Genomic DNA, 25,193 nt, shown 5'->3' on the forward strand with positions numbered 1-25,193 from the left:
CTGGACTAGAGAAGTGTAGCCTCACTAGGCTACGTCACTGCCTGATGCCACAACTTGACCTCTCCTGTCAAATTTCAACCATGACAGCTTTGGGCCATATGAGACACAGCCAATGAGAAGGCTTCTATATGTTAAAGTTGAAAACAGCCTGCCAGTAGAAGAACAAACAGCATGCTGGGATGGGTTGGCATCGAGGGAACACACTGTAAATGCCTCTGTTTTACCCCAGGCACTCTATACCCCCCAAAAAACAGACTTTCTTACGCTGGAAAATCCTTTCACAATCGATTCATTCATCGATGAATGAATTAGAGCTGCTTTGTTGATCAAACTAACTTGGAGGGCCGGCCGATGGGCGGGCGGGCGGTCTACCCGATACACAGACACAAGACGTCCGATGATCAGGTCAGGGATCAATGCAGTATCAGTCAGTCTCTTAACAGAACAATCCAGGCCTGGCTGGGTCTGGGAGTTCTAGAACCATAGAAACATGGACACAGTGTAGTCTAGAGGCTAATGGATCATTACAAGACAACAGTAAACAACGATGTCCAGGACATTGTCTACTGTCCTCTCAATTACATGTCACGTTACAAAATGGTACATGGAACGGCCCTGGTGTAGGCCAGGTAGATAAGAGGGTAGCATCACTGTCAAGCATCAATAATGAAAACATCACCCAAACAAAAGGTTACATGGATGGATCTGCAATATGTGAATGCTTTGCTCTGGAACATTATAACTACTACATAGGGCCCTCAAACTCAACTCTGGACCTGGAAGCCAGTTCCACTGGGTTTTTTCATTGTTCCCCTCTAATCAGGAACTGATTTAGACCTGAGACACCAGGTTGGCGCAATTAATGATCAGGTAGAACAGAAAACCAGCAGGCTCCGGACCTCGTAGGGTAACAGTTGAATACCCCTGGTATAGGGGAAAGAGACATAAGATGATAGAGGTGATGTGTGTGGGTGTGTGTTGGAAGTGTACTGCAGTCAAACAGAACTTTAAATCACCAAAACACTCCAGAGTATGAACTAATCAGAGTGGCTGTGGATCTGACTTCCTCTTCCCGACAACTAAAGGTCCAAAGTTTCTGCGCATGTGCAGGATGTGCAGTCTCTGCTCCCCTGTTTCAGCTGCTCAGAGAACAGGCTACTGTGGTGAATGGTGCTCCTTTAATAAAGTTAGATCAAAGTTGAATCAATGTCTGCAAGAACACAATGACAGTATTCTACATTTTTTATTTTTACCTTTATTTAGCCTGTTGGGGGTAGGGGGCAGTATTTACACGGCCGGATAAAAAAACGTACCCGATTTAATCTGGTTATTACTACTGCCCAGAAACTAGACTATGCATATAATTATTGGCTTTGGATAGAAAACACGCTAAAGTTTCTAAAACTGTTTGAATGGTGTCTATGAGAAGATTCTGTACAGGAAGTGCCCTCTCTGACCATTCCTTGAGCTTCTTTACTCTGTTTATTGAAGACTGAGGATCTTTGCTGTAACGTGACACTTCCTACGGCTCCCATAGGCTCTCAGAAGGCGGGAAAAAGCTGAATGATGTAATTCCAGCCACTGGCTGAAAAACATTAGCGCTTTTGGCAAGTGCTCTATCAGAGGACAATGGGCTGAGGCGTGTGCACGAGTCGACCCCATGTTTAATTTTCTTTTGTCTTTGAACCTAAACACGCTTTCCCGGTCGGAATATTATCGCTTTTTTACGAGAAAAATGGCATAAAAATTGATTTTAAACAGCGGTTGACATGCTTCGAAGTACGGTAATGGAATATTTAGACATTTTTTGTCACGAAATGCGTCGTGCCCTTCTTTACCATTCGGATAGTGTCTTGAATGCACGAACAAAACAGAGGATATTTGGATATAACTATGGATTATTTTGAACCAAACCAACATTTGTTATTGAAGTAGAAGTCCTGGGAGTGCATTCTGACGAAGACAGCAAAGGTAATAACATTTTTCTTATAGTAAATCTGATTTTGGTGAGTGCTAAACTTGGTGGGTGTCTAAATAGCTAGCCCTGTGATGCCGGGCTATCTACTGAGAATATTGCAAAATGTGCTTTCACCGAAAAGCTATTTTAAAATCGGACATAGCGAGTGCATAGAGGAGTTCTGTATCTATAATTCTTAAAATAATTGTTATGTTTTTTGTGAACGTTTATCATGAGTAATTTAGTAAATTCACCGGAAGTTTGCGGGGGGTATGCTAGTTCTGAACGTCACATGCTAATGTAAAAAGCTGGTTTTTGATATAAATATGAACTTGATTGAACAAAACATGCATGTATTGTATAACATAATGTCCTAGGGTTGTCATCTGATGAAGATCATCAAAGGTTAGTGCTGCATTTAGCTGTGGTTTGGGTTTATGTGACATTATATGCTAGCTTGAAAAATGGGTGTCTGATTATTTCTGGCTGGGTACTCTGCTGACATAATCTAATGTTTTTATTTCGTTGTAAAGCCTTTTTGAAATCGGACAGTGTGGTTAGATTAACGAGAGTCTTGTCTTTAAAAATGGTGTAAAATAGTCATATGTTTGAGAAATTGAAGTAATAGCATTTCTAAGGTATTTGAATAACGCGCCATGGGATTCAACTGGCTGTTGAGTAGGTGGGATGATTTCGTCCCGCCGACCCTAGAGAGGTTAACTAGGCAAGTCAGTTAAGAACAAATTATTATTTTCAATGATGGCCTAGGAACAGTGGGTTAACTGCCTTGTTCAGGGGCAGAACAACAGATTTGTACCTTGTCAGTTCGGGGATTGGAACATGCAACCTTTCGGTTACTAGCCCAACGCTCTAACCACTAGGCTACCCTGCCGCCTCGGGGCGTGACATAACCGAATATAATAGCATATTATAATGTTACTGTAAGAAAAAACACAATTTGTTATGAGATTTTAAGATGATTGTGCAAATGGTTGCATTTTTCTTTGATGTGGCCAAAACTACACAATGAGCACCAATAGGCAAAATATGTACTTTATTTAAACTAAAGACAGGTGGTGAAGGTAGGATAGTTTGAAAGAGCAGCAGCTCACTGTCTGTCTACGTCCCAAACGGCACCCCATTCCCTTAATAATGCACTACTTTTGACCAGAGCCCTGTAGGCCCTGGTTAAAAGTAGTGCACTATAATGGGCATAGGATGCCATTTGGGGACGCATGCTTTGTCTGTTCCCAGAGGCCCCTCAGCGGACCCAGCCATGCTGCATAGCCGCTCCTCAGTCCAGACTTACAGTGAGGCAAAAAAGTATTTAGTCAGCCACCAATTGTGCAAGTTCTCCCACTTAAAAAGATGAGAGAGGCCTGTAATTTTCATCATAGGTACACGTCAACTATGACAGACAAAATGAGGAAACAAAATCCAGAAAATCACATTGTAGGATTTTTAATGAATTTATTTGCAAATTATGGTGGAAAATAAGTATTTGGTCACCTACAAACAAGCAAGATTTCTGGCTCTCACAGACCTGTAACTTCTTCTTTAAGAGGCTCCTCTGTCCTCCACTCGTTACCTGTATTAATGGCACCTGTTTGAACTTGTTATCAGTATAAAAGATACCTGTACACAACCTCAAACAGTCACACTCCAAACTCCACTATGGCCAAGACCAAAGAGCTGTCAAAGGACACCAGAAACAAAATTGTAGACCTGCACCAGGCTGGGAAGACTGAACCTGCAATAGGTAAGCAGCTTGGTTTGAAGAAATCAACTGTGGGAGCAATTATTAGGAAATGGAAGACATACAAGACCACTGATAATCTCCCTCGATCTGGGGCTCCACGCAAGATGTCACCCTGTGGGGTCAAAATGATCACAAGAACGGTGAGCAAAAATCCCAGAACCACACGGGGGGGCCTAGTGAATGACCTGCAGAGAGCTGGGACCAAAGTAACAAAGCCTACCATCAGTAACACACTACGCCGCCAGGGACTCAAATCCTGCAGTGCGAGACGTGTCCCCCTGCTTAAGCCAGTAGCCTGGCCCAGGCCCGTCTGAAGTTTGCTAGAGAGCATTTGGATGATCCAGAAGAGGATTGGGAGAATGTCATATGGTCAGATGAAACCAAAATATAACTTTTTGGTAAAAACTCAACTCGTCGTGTTTGGAGGACAAAGAATGCTGAGTTGCATCCAAAGAACACCATACCTACTGTGAAGCATGGGGGTGGAAACATCATGCTTTGGGGCTGTTTTTCTGCAAAGGGACCAGGACGACTGATCCGTGTAAAGGAAAGAATGAATGGGGCCATGTATCGTGAGATTTTGAGTGAAAACCTTCTTCCATCAGCAAGGGCATTGAAGATGAAACGTGGCTGGGTCTTTCAGCATGACAATGATCCCAAACACACCGCCCGGGCAACGAAGGAGTGGCTTCGTAAGAAGCATTTCAAGGTGCTGGAGTGGCCTAGCCAGTCTCCAGATCTCAACCCCATAGAAAATCTTTGGAGGGAGTTGAAAGTCCGTGTTGCCCAGCGACAGCCCCAAAACATCACTGCTCTAGAGGAGATCTGCATGGAGGAATGGGCCAAAATACCAGCAACAGTGTGTGAAAACCTTGTGAAGACTTACAGAAAACGTTTCACCTGTGTCATTGCCAACAAAGGGTATATAACAAAGTATCGAGATAAACTTTTGTTATTGACCAAATACTTATTTTCCACCATAATTTGCAAATAAATTCTTTAAAAATCCTACAATGTGATTTTCTGGATTTTTTTTCTCATTTTGTCTGTCATAGTTGAAGTGTACCTATGATGAAAATTACAGGCCTCTCTCATCTTTTTAAGTGGGAGAACTTGCACAATTGGTGGCTGACTAAATACTTTTTTGCCCCACTGTAAGTCTCAGACTGAGATAAAAAATAAACCTCCAGACGCCACTCGTCTACCTGTCTGAAGATGATGGACTGCACCTCTCCAGGCTCCACGCACCTGACTCTCTCTCTCCCCCTCACTCTCTCTCTCTTTACCTCGGTCTCTCTCCATCTCTCTTGTTTTTCTTGTGTGTAATGAAGGGATGTAACACGGTGGCTGAAGGTGGGGGTGTGGTGTTTAACCACAGAGAAGACGGAGCATTTCACAAGGACAAGGTTAACGGAACAATGAGCACCGTGACACCTTCCACGCCGGTCCATGTTCTTAGAGCTGTGTTCCCTCCCTCTTCATCTTGGGACTGACTCTCTCTCTCTGTTTGTCTGTACAATATCACTCACTCAGTCAGTCAGTCAGTCGGTCTGTACAGTATCACTCACTCACTCAGTCAGTCAGTCTGTCTGTACAGCATCACTCACTCAGTCAGTCAGTCAGTCTGTCTGTCTGTACAGCATCACTCACTCAGTCAGTCAGTCTGTCTGTCCAGCATCACTCACTCAGTCAGTCAGTCTGTACAGCATCACTCACTCAGTCAGTCAGTACAGCATCACTCAGTCAGTCAGTCTGTCTGTACAGCATCACTCACTCAGTCAGTCAGTATCACTCACTCTCTCTTGTCCCCTTTGAACACACATTGTCAACCTGTGAAATGTGCTGGGTAATCAATAATACGTTGTGACTCTTCATTCCTCTGGGAGTGGAGGAAAGGAAAGATAGAGAGAGAGAGTCTCTCTCTCTCTCTCTCTCTCTCTCTCTCTCTCTCTCTCTCTCTCTCTCTCTCTCTCTCTCTCTCTCTCTCTCTCTCTCTCTCTCTCTCTCTCTCTCTCTCTCTCTCTCTCTCTCTCTCTCTCTCTCTCTCTCTCTCTCTCTCTCTCTCTCTCTCTCTCTCTTCTCTGTCTCTGTCTGTGTGTTCTTGACCTCCTTCAAATTCAAGTAGTTTTGTCTTCAGTCACATCTAATTCTATTCATATTTTGGTAACATAGGTTCCTCTGAGTCTAAAGCATTAGTACAGCAGGAGGCTCAGCAGCCAGGAGAGGCTCAGCAGCCAGGAGAGGCTCAGCAGCCAGGAGAGGCTCAGCAGCCAGGAGAGGCTCAGCAGCCAGGAGAGGCTCAGCAGCCAGGGCCAGGCTCAGCAGCCAGGGCCAGGCTCAGCAGCCAGGGCCAGGCTAGCTGTAGCTTCATTATTAAGTCAGGGAGCTGAAATGCTGCTGATTCTCCATTTTCCCTTTGTCACGGAGAGGAGAGGAGGAGCCTGTCTGAAGTTAACCTACTTTACAGCATCAGCATATGAGGCCAGCAGATCGCTACTAATCAATTTACTGCCACCATGAACACAACCGGAGTTACAAATCAAAACAGACAATGACTTTGGCACTTGATTCTGCCATTAAAGATTAAATGTAAATGGACCAAAAGTCATTATGTTCCTGATAGTGCATCAGGACCTGTAATAAAAACACATCATTATCCATAAGACATGCTCAATATCAGTACTGGGTCTAAGTGTCAAACAGCCTTGCAGATTTGCAGATAACCTTTGACCCTGACCAGGAAATGAGCTGATTGGAAGTAGTAGAGCAGACAGAGAAACAGAGAGAACAAGTGGCCACAGGGTCAGGGATGCATCGTATGGTAACCTAAACCATCGCAAACAGCAATGCTGTAAGAGGAATTAGATCTAGAGATGGAGAGAGAGTAAGAAACAAAGAAAGAAAGGGATGGAGAGATAGAAACACAGGGAGAGAAATACAAAGAAAAGAGAGACAGAGAGATCCCAGTACCACAGCTGGAGTACAGCGGTGTGGGAAATGGAACAGTGACAGATGATATCCTACAGATTAGCAACAAGAGATGAAATGTTCTGATAAGGAGAGGGGGAGGAGGTGGGGGGGTAGAGGAAGAGAAGGTAGAGGAATAGAAGAAAGAGAAGATAGAAGAGAAGGTAGACAGGGGTCTGAAGGAGGGGGTTAGTGGGTGAGCCCCACAATTAATCCTCCTGAGGTCTGGAAACATTCACATTCAAATAGTGATGATCTGACTGAACAAGCACCCAGACTAACCAAGCACCCAGACTAGCCAAGCACCCAGACTAGCCAAGCACCCCTGCTGTGCCCTCCTTAAGCAAATTAACACAAACCCAAACTGGAACAAGCAGCAGGAAAAAGTAGGCTACCTTTCTCCCGAATACACACTAGAAATACAAATACAGAGCCAGAAATTCCGGAGACCTTCAGAAGGAAACATTGGAATTCATATTTCCACGTTAGTAGTAATTTCTCGCCGAGAGTAGTAAGAATGAGAGCGTGAACATGAGTTAAGACCAGGGCTCACTGTTTTTAAGTGCATAAGGAATCAAGTCAAAATGTCTTTGCAAAATGTTTGTTCTCATATCCCTATGAGCCCTGGCCAATAGTAGTGTACCATATAGGGAATAGAGTGCCATTTGGAACACACTGTTAGAGAAAGGGATCAGGCTATAACTGAGTGCAAAGCAGTGATGAATGGAGGACAGGACTGAGGATGGAGTATGGCCTGGCCTCTGTGCTCAGCCCAACACTTTCTCTGATTAATCAGAGCCCAGCAGCAGGGCTTTATGTGCCATTAAAAGGCTCTCTAAATGGCTTGACTTCATTCATTAGAGAGGAGCATCCTCTGCAGGGGAGAGGCTCTGCCAGATAGACAGCTAAGTGGCAGAGGGAGAGGACATGTGCACTGAGGCACAATAAACAACCACAAATATAGAGCCATTACAACGGTGAATAATTCATCTAATACATGGAGGGCTGCACAACAACAACCATGGAATGTACTGTATATAGACCCATTAGACTGCTAAACAGTGACATAGAAACATAAAGGTGTTTGAGTGGGTACACTCTCTGAGAAGGTATGTCCTACAGCAGGCTCAAGCCCAAATAACTTTTTGTGTTAAATCTGGCTAAATGCAACAAATCCCTTTTCTCTGTTTATCAGGTGAGCGTATCAGGTGAGCGTATCTCTGTCTCTCCTCACCACTTTACAAAAACGGAACAGAGACAGAAGAGAAAAAAGAAAGTCAACGAGGAAGAAATAGAGAATAAAAGGAAGACAGAGATTACCAGAGCTAGGAGAGATTAGGTTGAGGATTTCTTCCTTTTTTTAATACATTTTAGAATAAGGCTGTAACATAACAAAATGTGGAAAAAGTCAAGAGGTCTAAATACTTTCCGAAGGCACTGAATATTATGATCACGCTGTTTAATCAGCTTCTTGATATGCCACAGCTGTCCAGTGGATGGATTATCTTGGTAAAGGAGAAATGCTCACTAACAGGGATGTAAACAAATTTGTGCACAACATTTTTTTAGATATTTCTCCACTCCTGTTCCAGAGTCAAACTTTCGCCTACATTTGGTGTATCAATTTAGTGCAAGAAATCCTTAATTTTGCAGGAGTTACTATTAAAGGCAATGTGAGAGGTTAGAGACCTGCAGTCAGTGTCTTGATTTCAGTTTCCATTTAACCCATCTGAACAGTCCTTGCTGTACCATAGGCCTACTTGAAGTCCTATCTTGTGACTGTTGAATTTATATAGCGTCTCACAATCATCACACATAACACAGCCAGCACTGCTATCATGCTCTTCTACCACTTCATCAAATCTTTCCCAAACATTACTTTTCTTTTTCTTTGCAACTCTCCATTTCACAGCTCTTCTCTTCTAGAATTAAACTCCTACATGGCTCGTTTTACCTCTGTGGACCGACGTTAACTTTTTCTGCCCGTTCCCAAAAGCATTTGGCGATTGGCCTGTAGGCTATTTGGTTAGGCCCTAAAGCTAAGACTTACACACTAATGCCAGATAGCCTACACCAAAGAAAAACCTAAATGTAGCCTATAGATATAAATTGCACAAAGTATTGTTTTCTCTTTATTCAACCCGCTTGCCCTTCATTTATGAGTCAATCTGCGCATCACTAACACACACACACACACACACACACACACACACACACACACACACACACACACACACACACACGGAGGTTCATAGACCACTCTCCATCAGTTTGACAACCTGTTCTGATCTTCTCGTAACAACATGGCTGTAAGGCCTTCCAGTGAATTCCCAACTGACTGTAGCTGTCCGTTGATGCATTTCTAATTGGCATTTCTGCTGATAGTCACATGTCAGATCTATATTCTCCATTATCCTATACCCACCTCCCCGGAGAATTCGCTAATGGCTTCTGCTCAAGGCAAAGTTATGAACAGCAGAAATATTGTAATATAAACTTGACTCTCATTGAGTCCTTGTATAATCTGAGGAGAGGAAGGTTTAAGAAGTAAAACTTTCATTTTGAAGATTAACAAAGCACACGTCATAATCCCGCTTTCGAAGGGCCTGAGCGAGGAGAAACATTCATACTCAAAAAAATAGTTTATCTGACTGTGTTCTCTGTTTTTCCTCCACAGAGAGAGATCTCGCACTGCTTTAGTGTGTCAGTGTTTGTACTGCTCTTTATCCCTCTCACTTCCAGCAAACATGTTAAACCCCCCAGCAGTGAAGGATTGGCCGTGTGACACTCCCAAACAGAAGACAACTGCATTGGTACCAACGTCTTTTTAAATGGATCAACTGTAATGTCCCTATAAATACACTACATGACCAAAAGTATGTGGACACCTGCTCGTCGAACATCTCATTCCAAACTCATCGGCATTAATATGGAGTTGGTCCCCCCTTTGCCGCTATAAAAGCCTCCACTCTTCTGGGAAGGCTTTCCAGTAGATGTTGAAACATTGCTGCGGGGACTTGCTTTCATTCAGCCACAAGTACATTAATGAGGTCGGGCACTGATGTTGAGAGATTAGGACAATTCATCCCAAATGTATTCGATGGAGTTGAGGTCAGGGCTCTGTGCAGGCCAGTCAAGTTCTTCCACACCGATCTCAACAAACCATTTCTATATGGACCTCGCTTTGTGCACAGGGGCATTGTCATGCTGAAACAGGAAAGGGCCTTCCCCAAACTGTTGCCACAAAGTTGGAAGCACAGAATCATCTAGAATGTCATCGTATGCTGTAGCATTAAGATTTCCCTTCATGGGCCTCCTGAGTGGTGCAGTGGTCTAAGGCACTGGTGGAGCGCTAGCTGTGTTCCCAGAATTCCTGGTTAGAGTCCAGGCTCTGGCTCCGACCGAGAGAGCCTTGGGGCGGCGCACAACTGGCCCAGCGTCGTCCGGGTTAGGGAGGGTTTGGCCAGCAAGGATGTCCTTGTCCCATCGCGCTCTAGTGACTCCTGTGGCAGGCCGGGCGCATGCACGCTGACATGGTTGCCAGGTGTACGGTGTTTCCTCTGACACATTTGTGTGGCTGGGTTAAGTGGGCATTGTATCAAGAAGCAGTGTGGCTTTGTTGGGTCATGTTTTGGAGGATGCACGGCTCTTGACCTTCGCCTCTCCCGAGTCCGTACGGGAGTTGCAGCGATGAGACAAGACTGTAACTGCCATAAGGATACCACGAAAAAGGGGGGAAAAAAATAAATAATTATAATTATAATAAATACAAGATATCCCTTCACTGGAACTAAAGGGCCTAGCCCAAACCATGAAAAACAGCCCCTGACCATTATTCCTCCTCCACCAAACTTTACAGTTGGCACTATGCATTGGGGCAGGTAGCGTTCTCCTGGCATCCACCAAACCCAGATTTATCTGTCTGACTTCCAGATGGTAAAGCGTGATTCATCACTCCAGAGAACACATTTCCACTGCTCCAGAGTCCAATGGCGGCGAGCTTTTCACCACTCCGGCCGACGCTTGGCATTGCGCATGGTGATCTTAAGCTTGTGTGCGGCTACTCGGCCATGGAAATCCATTTCATGAAGCTCCCGACAAACAGTTCTTGTGCTGGCGTTGTTTCCATAGGCAGTTTGGAACTCGGTAGTGAGTGTTGCATCCGAGGACAGACGATTTTTACACGATACGGTCCCGTTCTGCGGTCCCATTCTGTAAGCTTGTGTGGCCTACCACTTTGTGGCTGAGCCATTGTTGCTCCTAGATGTTTCCACTTCACAATAACAGCACTTAAAGCTGACCGGGGCAGCTCTAGCAGGGCAGAAATTTGACGAACTGACTTGTTGGAAAGGTGGCACCCTATGACTGTGCCACATTGAAAGTCACTGAGCTCTTCAATAAGGCAATTCTACTGCCAATGTTTGACTATGGAGATTGCATGGCTGTGTGCTCGATTATATATACCTGTCAACAACAGTATAAAATAGCCGAATCCACTAATTTGAAGGGAAAACCTAAATATACAAGACTCGCACTACTCCTTTCAACAACAGCAGCAATTCCAAATTCCATGGGTACACCATGAGGTTAGAGTAAGATCTTTCAAATACAAAGACCCAACTGACTGGAGTCATTTACCTATAGAAATCAGGGCATTAAAGTCACACAGTGAATTTAAGAAATAGCTGTTTCAAATGTTAAGAACAAACTCTTTGTGTTTAACAATTAGAAACATCACCATGTGGAGATATTTTTAAATATATACTGTAAGTATATATTATAGGTTTCTTAGTTTTATTAGTTGTAGCAGTAGTTGTAGCAGTCGTTTTTATTAGTTGTAAGCCTATTAGTAGTCAGACGACTTTTTGTTTAATCTAAGTATTTGTTTTAAATTATTATTATTAGACAGTAGTTGCCATATTATTCTTGTTTCTAAGTATTGTTTGTTTGTTTTTTTCCATTTGTTTTTTTCATTTGGAAACTCAAGATGGTGCATCTCAAGAGATTTCATCCTGAAAAGATTTCAAATAAATACAGTTGACAACTTACAGTAACTGACAAAAGGTTATCATACAGTGGCAGCGTTAACACAATGTATACACTCTTAGAAAAAAATGTGATATCTGGAAACTAAATGGGTTCTTCGGCTGTCCCCATAGGAGAACCATTTGAATTTAAAAAATGTGGCTCCAGGCTCCCTTTTGGTTCCAGGAAGAAACCCTTCGGAACCCTTTTTTCGAAGAGTGTAGATAATCAACATGGGTTTCTGTATATTGTGTCAACATGCATCATACTCATCTCAACAAAGTATAATTTCATACAAACGTGGACTACAGTACACAGAGGGCACTGGCAGGCATGCAATATAGTAACAAACTAGAATTCCCAGTCAAACCTAACCCTTCAGTATAGGAATTTATGGGTTTCAAAATCTGTTTCTCTGGTCCATCGTCATGCGTATCAAGGTAAGTCAGGAGAATGAAGCTCATATCCTGCAGAATAGCTCTGTGTTCTTTGGCGCACCTCAGCGCAGCCCTCCTGTTTACCTTTCATTAACTCCAGCTCCCACAATCCCCCCCTCCTAGTGCCATCCCAGGCCAAAGATCACGCAGACATCATTCACAAAAACGAAGTCACTCAGGAGAGACGACAATGCTAAGGTGTTGCAGTGATCTTAAATAAGACATCTCAGTCTTAATTCTCCCCACCCACACAACAACAACAACAACCTTGTCTTTCTTACTAGAACTGGCATTGCTGATAACTTCTTTATTGAAGAAGACTGTGATGTGGTTGTCTCACCTAGCTGTCTGAAGATGAATGCACTAACAGTAAGTTGCACTGGATAAGAGCGTCTGTTTAATGACTCAAATGTAATGTAAATGATGGGGATGATAAAGTGACAGATTTACACTCATCCTCTTCCAAGTTAGCCTGAAGTTGTTGCACTGCCTCCTGCTACAAAACGGACACCGCTAAAGACGACTGATACACAATCAACCCCAAAGAGCAAGCAACGGAGAAGCATGGTGGCTAGGAAAAACTCATTAGAAAAGCAGGAACCTAGGAAGAAACCATGATAGGAACTAGGCTCTTAGGAGTAAATGTCAGAGGCTACATTGATCCATTGCCCATAGAGCACAGGGCCAACCCCCCAACTTATTATAAGTACTGTAACAACCTACAGCACCCTTAATCAAAACTAGCTAACCCCTGTAACAATTTACCCCTGTAACAACCTATCCCTACTCACAACTAGCTAAGCCCTGTAGCAATTTACCCCTGTAACAACTAGCTAACCCCTGTAACAACCTACCACTATTCACAACTAGCTAACCCCGTAACAACCTATCCCTACTCACAACTAGCTAAGCCCTGTATCAATTTACCCCTGTAACAACTAGCTAACCCCTGTAAAAACCCACCACTATTCACAACTAGCTAACCCCGTAACAACCTATCCTTACTCACAACTAGCTAACCCCTGAACCAACTACCTAACCCCTGTAACAACCTATCCTTACTCACAACTAGCTAACACCTGAACCAACTAACTAACCCCTGTAACAACCTAACCCTATTCATAACTAGCTAACCCCTGTAACAACCTAACCCCTACTCACAACTAGCTAACCCCTGTAACAACCTATCCCTATTCACAACTAGCTAACCCCTGTAACAACCTATCCTTACTCACAACTAGCTAACACCTGAACCAACTAACTAACCCCTGTAACAACCTAACCCTATTCATAACAAGCTAACCCCGTAACAACCTAACCCCTACTCACAACTAGCTAACCCCTGTAACAACCTATCCTTACTCACAACTAGCTAACACCTGAACCAACTAACTAACCCCTGTAACAACCTAACCCTATTCATAACTAGCTAACCCCTGTAACAACCTACCACTATTCACAACTAGCTAACCCCGTAACAACCTAACCCTATTCACAACTAGCTAACCCCTGTAACAACCTACCACTATTCACAACTAGCTAACCCCGTAACAACCTAACCCTATTCACAACTAGCTAACCCCTGTAACAACCTAACCCTATTCACAACTAACTAACCCCTGTAACAACCCACCACTATTCACAACTAGCTAACCCCTGTAACAACCTACCCCTATTCACAACTAGCTAACCCCTGTAACAACCCACCACTATTCACAACTAGCTAACCCCTGTAACGACCTACCCCTATTCACAACTAGCTAACCCTGGAAAAACCTACCACTACTCACAACTAGCTAACCCCTGTAATAACCTACCACTATTCACAACTAGCTAAGCCCTGTAACACCCTACCACTATTCACAACTAGCTAACCCCTGTAATAACCTACCACTATTCACAACTAGCTAACCCCTGTAACAACCTACCACTATTCACAACTAGCTAACCCCTGTAATAACCTACCACTATTCACAACTAGCTAACCCCTGTAACAACCTAACCCTATTCACAACTAGCTAACCTCTGTAACAACCCACCACTATTCACAACTAGCTAACCCCGTAACAACCCAACCCTATTCACAACTAGCTAACCCCTGTAGTAGGGGTGGCAGGAAGCATAGTGGTTAGAGTGTTGGGCCAGTAACTGAAAGGTTGCAAGATCAAATCCCCGAGCCGCCAAGGTAAAAATCTGTCATTCTGCCCCTGAACAAGGCCCACTGCTCCTAGGCTGTCATTGTAAAAAATAATTGATTCTTAACTGACTTGCCTAGTAAAATAAAATGTTAATTTAAATAAATAAAAAATACCCCTATTCACAACAAACTAACCCCTGTAACAACCTAACCCTATTCACAACTAGCTAACCCCTGTAACAACCTAACCCTATTCACAACTAGCTAACCCCTGTAACAACCCACCACTATTCACAACTAGCTAACCTCTGTAACAACCTAACCCTATTCACAACTAGCTAACCCCTGTAACAACCTACCACTATTCACAACTAGCTAACCACTGTAACAACCTACCCCTATTCACAACTAGCTAACCACTGTAACAACCTACCCCTATTCACAACTAGCTAACCCCTGTAACAACCTACCACTATTCACAACTAGCTAACCCCTGTAACAACCTACCCCTATTCACAACTAGCTAACCACTGTAACAACCTTCCCATATTCACAACTAGCTAACCCCTGTAACAACCTATCCCTACTCACAACTAGCTAAGCCCTGTAACAACCTACCACTATTCACAACTAGCTAATCCCTGTAACAACCTACCCATATTCACAACTAGCTAACCCCTGTACCCATATTCACAACTAGCTAACCCCTGTAACAACCTACCCTTACTCACAACTAGCTAACCCCTGTAACAACCTAACCCTATTCACAACTAGCTAACCCCTGTAACAACCTAACCCTATTCACAACTTACTAACCCCTGTAACAACCTACCCCTACTCACAACTAGCTAACCCCTGTAACAACCTATCCCTATTCACAACTAGCTAACCACTGTAACAACCTATCCCTACTCACAACTAGCTAACCCCGTAACAACCCAACCCTACTCACAACTAGCTAACCCCTGTAGTAGGGGTGGCAGGAAGCATAGTGGTTCGAGTGTTGGGCCAGTAACTGAAAGGTTGCAAGATCGAATCCCTGAGCCGCCAAGGTAAAAATCTGTCGTTCTGCCCCTGAACAAGGCAGTTAACCCACTGCTCCTAGGCCGTCATTGTAAAAAATGATTTCTTCTTAACTGACTTCCCTAGTTAAATAAAATGTTAATTTAAATAAAATTAAATAAATAAATAAAATGTTGCCCTACTCACAACTAGCTAACCCCTGTAACAACCTACCCTTACTCACAACTAGCTAACCCCTGTAACAACCTAACCATATTCACAACTAGCTAACCCCTGTAACAACCTAACCCCTATTCACAACTAGCTAACCCCTGTAACAACCTACCCATATTCACAACTAGCTAACCCCTGTAACAACCTACCCATATTCACAACTAGCTAACCCCTGTAACAGCCTACCCTTACTCACAACTAGCTAACCCCTGTAACAACCTACCCTTACTCACAACTAGCTAACCCCGTAACAATTTACCCCTATTCACAACTAGCTAACCCCTGTAACAACCTACCCATATTCACAACTAACTAACCCCTGTAACAAACTACCATTATCCACACCTTGCTAACTCCGGTCTCCCCTGGTTTATTTATTTGCACCAAAGAAAACAAGTGATAGACAACAACACAGATAAAAAATATATATAAAAAAATGTAAAACGGTGTACAAGTGTGGTTGGAAGCCCAAGGGCTTATATGAAAACCACACCACAAAACAAATTATATACAATACATAATTACAACAACAACAAAAAAGGTTTGTTAAAACAGATAACAAAATCTAATAATTATAAATACCCTTAATGCTACTAATCATTCCCATTATTTCATTTCTAGCTGCCAAAGAGAAGTGGAAAATTGGAAAGTGGTCAGAAATAAAGTACAGTGCATTCGGGAAGTATTCAGACCCCTTGACTTTTCCACATTGTTACATTACAGCCATATTCTAAAATAGATTCAATAGTTTTTTCCCTCATCAATCTACACACAATACCCCATAACGACAAAGCAAAAATAGGTTTCTAGAAATGTTGGCAAATTTCTACAAATAAAAATACAGGGTATATCACATTTAGATAAGAATTCAGACCCTTTACTTAGTACTTTGTTGAAGCACCTTTGGCAGTGATTACAGCCTCAAGTCTTCTTGGGTATGACGCTACAAGATTGGCATACCTGTATTTGGGGAGTTTCTCCCATTCTTCTCTGCAGATCCTATCAAGCTCTGTCAGGTCGGATGAGGAGCGTCACTGCACAGCTATTTTCAGGTCTCTCCAGAGATGTTCGATTGGGTTCAAGTCCAGGCTCTGGCTGGGACCTCAAGGACATTCAGAGACTTGTCCCTGAAGCACCTCCTGCGTTGTCTTGGGTGTGTGCTTAGGGTCGTTTTCCTGTTGGAAGATGAACCTTCACCCCAGTCTGAGGTCCTGAGCACTCTGGAGCCGGTTTTCATCAAGGATCTCTCAGTACCTTTCTCTGTTCATATTTTCCTCAATCCTGACTAGTCTCCCAGTCCCTGCCGCTGAAAAACATCCCCACAGCATGATGCTGCCACCACCATGCTTCACCGTAGGGATGGTGCCAGGTTTCCTCCAGACGTGACGCTTGGCATTCAGGCCAAGCATTTCTCATGGTCATTGTTTCTCATGGTCTGAGAGTCCTTTAGGTGCCTTTTGGCAAACTCCAAGCGGGCTACCATGTGCTTTTTACTGAGGAGTGCTTCCGTCTGGCCACTCTACCATATAGGCCTGATTGGTGGAATGCTGCAGAGATTGTTGTCCTTCTGGAATATTCTCCCATCTCCACAGAGGAACTCTGGAGCGCTGTCAGTGTGACCATCGGGTTCTTGGTCACCTCCCTGACCAAGGCCCTTCTCACCGATTGCTCAGTTTGGCCGCGCGGCCAGCTCTAGGAAGAGTCTTGGTGGTGCCAATATTCTTCCATTTAAGAATGATGGAGCCACTGTGTTCTTGGGGACCTTCAATGCTGCAGAAATGTTTTGGTACCCTTCCCCAGATCTGTGCCTCAACACAATCCTGTCTCGGAGCTCTACAGACAATTACTTCGACCTCATGGCTTGGTTTTTGCTCTGACATGCACTGTCAACTGTGGGACCTTATATAGACAGGTGTGTGCCTTTCCAAATCATGTCCAATTATTGAATTTACCACAGGTGGACTCCAATCAAGTTGTAGAAATATCTCAAGGATGATCAATGGAAGCAGGATGCACCTGAGCTCAATTTCTCATAGCAAAGGGTCTGAATAGCAAAGGGTCTGAATACTTATGTAAATAACGTATTTCTGTTTTATATTTGTAATAATTTAGCAAAAATGAATAAAAATCTGTTTCGCTTTGTCATTATGGGGTGTTTTGTGTAGATTGATGAGGAAAATGTTTTATTTAATCCATTTAAGAATAAGGCTGTAACGTAACAAAAAGTCAAGGGGTCTGAATACGTTCAGAATTCACTGTTTACAGTATACCTGTATTAGCCACATTATTCAAAGATTTTGTAAAAAATATTATCAATAATAAAGGGGATACAGATAGCTGGAGTATAAAGTATTCAAAAAGTCAGATGTCAGTGTGGTTCGCCACTTTTAAATACGTTTATGTTGTCATCACCCAATAAAAAAAACATATGTTATCTTCATTATTAAATAAAATCCAAGGTGATGCAAGAATATCAATGAAACTACCAATGTCAGAATCCAATTACCACTTTTCTACCACCAAAAAATTAACAGAAGTGAATTTCGATAAAAAGAGATGAAATGTCAGTGTTATCAGATGTAAGTGCGAGGTCCTCTTACAAAGAATTGAAAATGTTTATGATCAAAAACGGACACTCCTCCAACTCTTAAGGTTCAACAGTGGTGAATAGCATCATAAGGAGACATGGTTTAGTCTGCATTAAAAGACAAGAATGAAAAGCAGCATATACTACAGCTTGTGAGGCTCACTATAATGCAGCTCTGCCCTAGAGTCCAACTCCAAGCATCATCATCATCATCATCATCTGTTCAGAATTAGCTGGTCCTGAAAGGAGAAGCCCTCCCTCCACCGTCAGAGGCTGACCCTTTAAACAGGAGTCTGTGATCAGGGTCAGGGAAACATGTCGGCTCAGTGGGGTGTGTCAATGTGATTGACTACCAAACCTCGCTCTCTCTCTCTCAGTAGCAGGAACATGAGCAGGAAACCACCCTCGTCTAGCTTCTCCGGAAAAGAACAAATGAGTGGAGCTGCAATTAAGAACGGAAGAGGGAGGGAGGGGGTGGGGGAGGGTACAGCAAATCCCCTGTCCTTTCTTCTCATTGTGATAGACAGACAAAACAGAATGTTTCAAACTCAGACCATGAGTTTGAAAATGAAAAGTAGTTTTAGTTCGTTGTCATTGGTTCAGACTGACTCTGGCCTAACATAAGAGGCAACAACGTTCTCAGCTGGGACAACAGGAAAAACCATCTTATCAGACAGGGAGAGGAGAAATCCATTAACAGAAAAATTCAATGTACTCTAATTTTTAGTTCCATTTTAATTGGTTTGTTTAGTTTAGATTGAGTCACAGTTTACAGAGTTCCTTTAATTTCACAGTTCAAAGGACACAGCCTGATTTCCAGCAGTTTTCCTTGTTTAACTTTTCTTTAAGTGATAACAGTACATTTCAGTGCAATTCTTCTTCTGTTTGCAGATAGAACTTTGTTGTCATTCAAGTTAATTTATTTACCTAGACATATGGGATGGTTCAGTCACTGGCTGTGTAACTGTACTATCTAAAGCACAGTATAGTCCTTGATCAGAATGATCTAAATGGACGGTGTGTTGACAGCACTGTAGGCTCTATGAGTCATAGTAAATGAAAAGTCAATGATAACTTGAGACATAAAGAATGGAATACATCACAGTCTGGCGATGAATGTCTAAAACACATGCATACACAGCACGCACACACACACACGCACACACACACACACACACACACACACACACACACAAACACACACACACACAAACACGAGCAGTGAGTGAGCCCGGTGTGTTCCCTGTTCTCTACCATCCCCTGCCTGACCCCAGCCGACGCCTCCTTGTCTTAGAATGTCAGACCTGGAATGTGGCGGCTGGAACATTTTCCTGCTAGCTCCCAAGCTCCGATAGTTTTAGAGATATTGATGAACTCACACAACGTAACATTTCACACTACCACCAACAACAACAGATACTAAAAGCTGTTAAGGGCTATATGTTGATGTTCTAATGCCAGTTAGTTACGTTCTACTGAATAATTACATCCTGGGAATGATGATAGCAATAACAATATTAGCTCTATAGACGCTTTTATTTCAGCCTGTAGGAAATATAATGCCCATCTATGACCTTATTCCTGTACTACCAGTGATATTGAAAGATGAGGCAGACAGTCATCACAAACAAAACCCAGTGTTGCCCAACTTAAACTGAGATCTGTCTATGATGTCATCCCTCCCTCTCCTGCTTCTCTCTCTGATTGGGAAATAACATTAAGGGGATCCTATAAATGCCAAGCGCTCTGCAAGCCATTTAAGTCCTAGACAGAGAAATATACAGCCCTGTGTTCAGTGGGGAGAAAATGTCATATAGGACTTTATAAGGTTCAGTGGCAGTAATATGTATGTTGTAATGTAAGATGAGAGGGTATGAAGGTACATTTATGGATGATTAAAAGGAAGAACTCTGTGGCCTCACACTCTAACACAGATGATGAAAATGAAATAGCAAGAGAGAGGGAGGAAGGAAAGCGAGAGAGAGAGACAGAGAGAATAAGCGAGAGAGAGAGAGATGGAGAGATAGAGAGGGGGGGAAGAGAGAGAGAGAGAATAAGAGAGACCGAGTGAGAAGAGGGAGAGATGGAGAGGGGAGATAGAGGGAGGGAGAAAGAGCGAGAGAGAGAGCAAGCGAGACTGAGGCAATTCCTAAGCCTGGCCGTCACACATGCTTAACCTTGCGCTAGTGCCTGGGCGATGCTGCTTGCATATCAATGATGGAGGAAATATCAGAGGATACAGGCCTACAAACTCCACTGCTGTAGGAGAGAGAGAGAGAGAGAACAGGAGCTCAGTAACAACAGCAGCATAGAGTATAGGGTGATTCCACGCCAGCATGGCCGAAAATAAATTTTGTATCTCAGAATGTTCTCGCAATTCTCATATAAAAAAAATTATTGGGAGGAAGGATTTTTAATTGCTATTTACATTTGTTTCAAGTATCACAAACCATTTTTGAGAAATTCATAATAAAGGTGGCCATTTTAGGCCCTTTTTAGAACTATACATGCCTCTTGTAAGATCCTATGACCTGTGAACCGTACATGATACAGACAACATCTGGGTGTCATTACTCTCCTTATAGTGTTCTCTAACATATGGAGTATGTCTACATTCTGAAATACAATGTTTCACATTAATTAATTCAACATAAAAAATATTAATATCTCTAAAGTACCCTTTTTGATTTATACTGAACAAAAATATAAATGCAACATGCAACAATTTCAAAGATTTTACTGAGTTACAGTTCAAAAACTCAGCAAAAAAAGAAACATCCTCTCACTGTCAACTGTGTTTATTTTCATCAAACTTAACATGTGTAAATATTTGTATGAACATAACAAGATTCAACAACAGACATAAACTGAACAAGTTCCACAGACATGTGACTAACAGAAATGGAATAATGTGTCCCTGAACAAAGAGGGGGTCAAAAGTAACCGTCAGTATCTGGTGTGGCCACCAGCTGCATTAAGTATTGCAGTGCATCTTCTCCTCATGGACTGCACCAGATTAGCCAGTTCTTGATGTGAGATGTTACCCCACTCTTCCACCAAGGCACCTGCAAGTTCCCGGACATTTCTGGGGGGAATGGCCCTAGCCTTCACCCTCCGATCCAACAGGTCCCAGACGTGCTCAATGGGATTGAGATCCGGGCTCGTCGCTGGCCATGGCAGAACACTGACATTCCTGTCTTGCAGGAAATCACGCACAGAACGAGCAGTATGGCTGGTGGCATTATCATGCTGGAGGGTCATGTCAGGATGAGCCTGCAGGAAGGGTACCACATCAGGGAGGAGGATGTCTTCCCTGTAACGCACAGCGTTGAGATTGCCTGCAATGACAACAAGCTCAGTCCGATGATGCTGTGACACAGCACCTCAGACCATGACGGACCCTCCACCTCCAAATCGATCCTGCTCCAGAGTACAGGCCTCGGTGTAACGCTCATTCCTTCGACGATAAACGCAAATCCGACCATCACCCCTGGTGAGACAAAACCGCGACTCATCAGTGAAGAGCAGTTTTTGCCAGTCCTGTCTGGTCCAGAGACGGTGGGTTTGTGCCCATAGGCAACGTTGTTGCCGGTGATGTCTGGTGAGGACCTGCCTTACAACAGGCCTACAAGCCCTCAGTCCAGCCTCTCTCACCCTACTGCGGACAGTCTGAGCACTGATGGAGGGATTGTGCATTCCTGGTGTAACTCGGGCAGTTGTTGTTGCCATCCTGTACCTGTCCCGCAGGTGTGATGTTTGGATGTACCGATCCTGTGCAGGTGTTGTTACACGTGGTCTGCCACTGCGAGGACGATCAGCTGTCTGTCCTGTCTGCTTGTAGCGCTGTCTTAGGCATCTCACAGTACGGACATTGCAATTTATTGCCCTGGCCACATCTGCAGCCCTCATGCCTCCTTGCAGCATGCCTAAGGCACGTTCACGCAGATGAGCAGGGACTCTGGGCATCTTTCTTTTGGTGTTTTTCAGAGTCTGTAGAAAAGCCTCTTTAGTGTCCTAAATTTTCATAACTGTGACCTTAATTGCCTACCGTCTGTAAGCTGTTAGTGTCTTAACGACCGTTCCACAGGTTCATTAATTGTTTATGGTTCATTGAACAAGCATGGGAAACAGTGTTTACAATGAAGATCTGTGAAGTTATTTGGATTTTTACAAATTATCTTTGAAAGACAGGGTCCTGAAAAAGGGACGTTTCTTTTTTTGCTGAGTTTATAAGGAAATCAGTCAATTGAAATTAATTAATTAGGCCCTAATCTATGGATTTCACATAACTGGGCAGGGGTACCTGGGAGAGCATAGGCCCACAAAAGAGCTTTACTAGAGACAGAAATACTTTTCAGCACCCCGTCCCCCCAACCCCGGTCCTGGGTTGGCGTGGTTACACATGGTCTGGATGTACTGCCAAATTCTCAAAAACGACGTTGGCGGTAGCTTATGGTAGAGAAATGAACATTCAAATGGTGGACATTCCTGCAGTCAGCATGCCAATTACACTCTCCCTCAAAACTTGAGACATCTGTGGCATTGTGTTGTGTGACAAAACTCCACATTTTAAATTGGCCTTTTATTGTTGCACCCTTGACAACCACTGTGATTATTATTATTTGACCCTGCTGGTCATCTATGAACATTTGAACATCTTGGCAATGTTCTGTTATAATATCCACCCGGCACAGCCAGAAGAGGCCAACCCTCATAGCCTGGTTCCTCTCTAGGTTTCTTCCTAGGTTCTGGCCTTTCTAGGGAGTTTTTCCTAGCCACCGTGCTTCTACACCTGCATTGCTTGCTGTTTGGGGTTTTAGGCTGGGTTTCTGTACAGCACTTTGTGACATCAGTTGATGTTTATAAATACATTTGATTGATTGATGTGTAGCTTATTTTTAGGCATATTGTTTGGAACAATATACTCTTCAAACATCACATTTTCAGAGTGGGCTCTCTGCTGCTTTTGAAAGTGCCCTGAAATTGACATTATAAGTCATTAAGCAATCACAGCCCTCCTGCATATTCAGCAAATCACCAGCAGAGAGGAGTTCCCTTTGAATCCATTTTCCCATTCACTGTGTTGGTGGTGCTCATAACATTAACAGTAGCAGAGAGCACACTCTGGAAATGTGATGTACTTGTAGAGTCTATTGTATAAAACAATATGTAAAAAAAAAAAAAAGGGGTACTTTTGGGATATTAATAGTTTTAATGTCGAATAAATTGATGTGGAAAATTGTATTACAGAATGTAGCGGTACTCCATATTTTAGAGCAAACAATTAGGAGTATAATGGCACCAAGGTGCTGCCACGCTGGTATGAAAGATCTGGGAGACAGGCGCAGGAATGCGTAATAGGGTTTTTTATTTCTTACCCAAATTACGGCGTGCCGTGTAAAGGCATGGGGACGAAGACGAAGACCAAACAAACACATAACAAAACACAGGGTAGAAACCCAAAGCAAAAGAGTGAGGAGTACCTTGAATAAATAACACCCAATGACGAGACCCGTAATCATCTGCACAATGGCACGAAAGCCAAAAACACACAGCACAGGTACTCACACGCACCAACGGACATTGTAACCATAATCGACAGCACCATGGTGAACAAAGGGCACATATATACAAATACAATCAGTGGGAATAAGGGCCAGGTGTGCACAATGAAAGTTCCAGAGGGAACCGTGACAGGTGTTGTCTGTATCATGTATGGTTTACGGATCATTGGGTCTTACATCTCGCATGTATAGGTCTAAAAACAGCCTAAAATGGCCCCTTTCACAATTTTCACCCCAAGAAATAGCGTTACAACTGTAAAAAGCATATCAAACATCCTTCCTCCCAGTGAAGTTTCTTTGTGAGAATCGCCAGAACAATATTTTCGGGCTATGCGGGCACACACACATAATGCACACACAGCAACATTGAACATACTAGACAGACACTCGTACAACACCCAAAAATTTGACATGCTGAATAAGAAACACAATAAAAGAGACATGAAGATACAAGCTATCTAATTAAGAAGTATAAAAGCAAGATAAGCAAACAAGATAAAATACAACAGACAACTGTGGGTTTCCCTGACTTATCTCTTGTTGTGTGTGTGTTTTCCGTTGCGTTTACTTGTAGTCTGTTCTGGGGTTACAGGAAACGCTGTGCTGGAGCGTCCATACCATGGTTACTGGGCATTTAGTGTCACCGTGGGGCACACAAAACTTCCTGCCAAAACCAGAGAGGAGGAGAAAGTCGGAGAGAGGAGTAACCAGAAGCAGAGAGGAGGAGAAAGTCGGAGAGAGGAGTAACCGGAGGCAGAGAGGAGGAGAGAGTCAGAGAGAGGAGTTACCGGAGACAGAGAGGAGGAGAGAGTCAGAGAGAGGAGTTACCGGAGGCAGAGAGGAGGAGAGAGTCAGAGAGAGGAGTTACCGGAGGCAGAGAGGAGGGGAGAGTCAGAGAGGAGGGGAGAGTCAGAGAGAGGAGTTACCGGAGGCAGAGAGGAGGAGAGAGTCAGAGAGAGGAGTTACCGGAGGCAGAGAGGAGGGGAGAGTCAGTGAGAGGAGTTACCGGAGACAGAGAGGAGGAGAGAGTCAGAGAGAGGAGTTACCGGAGGCAGAGAGGAGGAGAGAGTCAGAGAGAGGAGTTACCGGAGACAGAGAGGAGGAGAGAGTCAGAGAGAGGAGTTACCGGAGGCAGAGAGGAGGGGAGAGTCAGAGAGAGGAGTTACCGGAGGCAGAGAGGAGGAGAGAGTCAGAGAGAGGAGTTACCGGAGGCAGAGAGGAGGAAAGAGTCAAAGAGAGGACTTACGGGAGGCAGAAAGGAGGAGAGAGAGTCAGAGTGTGTCTAATTAAAACAGGCGTGTTCTGGGATGCCCCCGGGGTCCTGAGGGATGTGCTGGGTGATAAACTCAGTCATCCGTTCCTCATCTTTTGAAGGGAGAGAATAAAGACTTTCAGGATCCTATGCCTTCTTATCCTTTCTTCTCCCTCGTACTTTCATGCTATCTGATAAAGACAAAGGGCTTGTGTCACGTCCGGAGGACCACGAGACGTCCCGTGAGGATGCCTGATGTGATGTGGGGTCTT

The 25,193-nt window shown here is 43.5% G+C and overlaps 1 protein-coding gene across 1 annotated transcript in view; it reads right to left on the bottom strand.

Moving 5' to 3' along the window:
* The window catches only part of LOC106580420 (single-stranded DNA-binding protein 2), a 104,880-nt gene that overhangs the window by 66,881 nt on the left and 12,806 nt on the right, over window positions 1-25,193 (bottom strand). The window lies entirely within an intron of this gene.

This window comes from Salmo salar, chromosome ssa20 (assembly GCF_905237065.1).
Source record: "Salmo salar chromosome ssa20, Ssal_v3.1, whole genome shotgun sequence".
Lineage (NCBI taxonomy): Eukaryota > Metazoa > Chordata > Actinopteri > Salmoniformes > Salmonidae > Salmo > Salmo salar.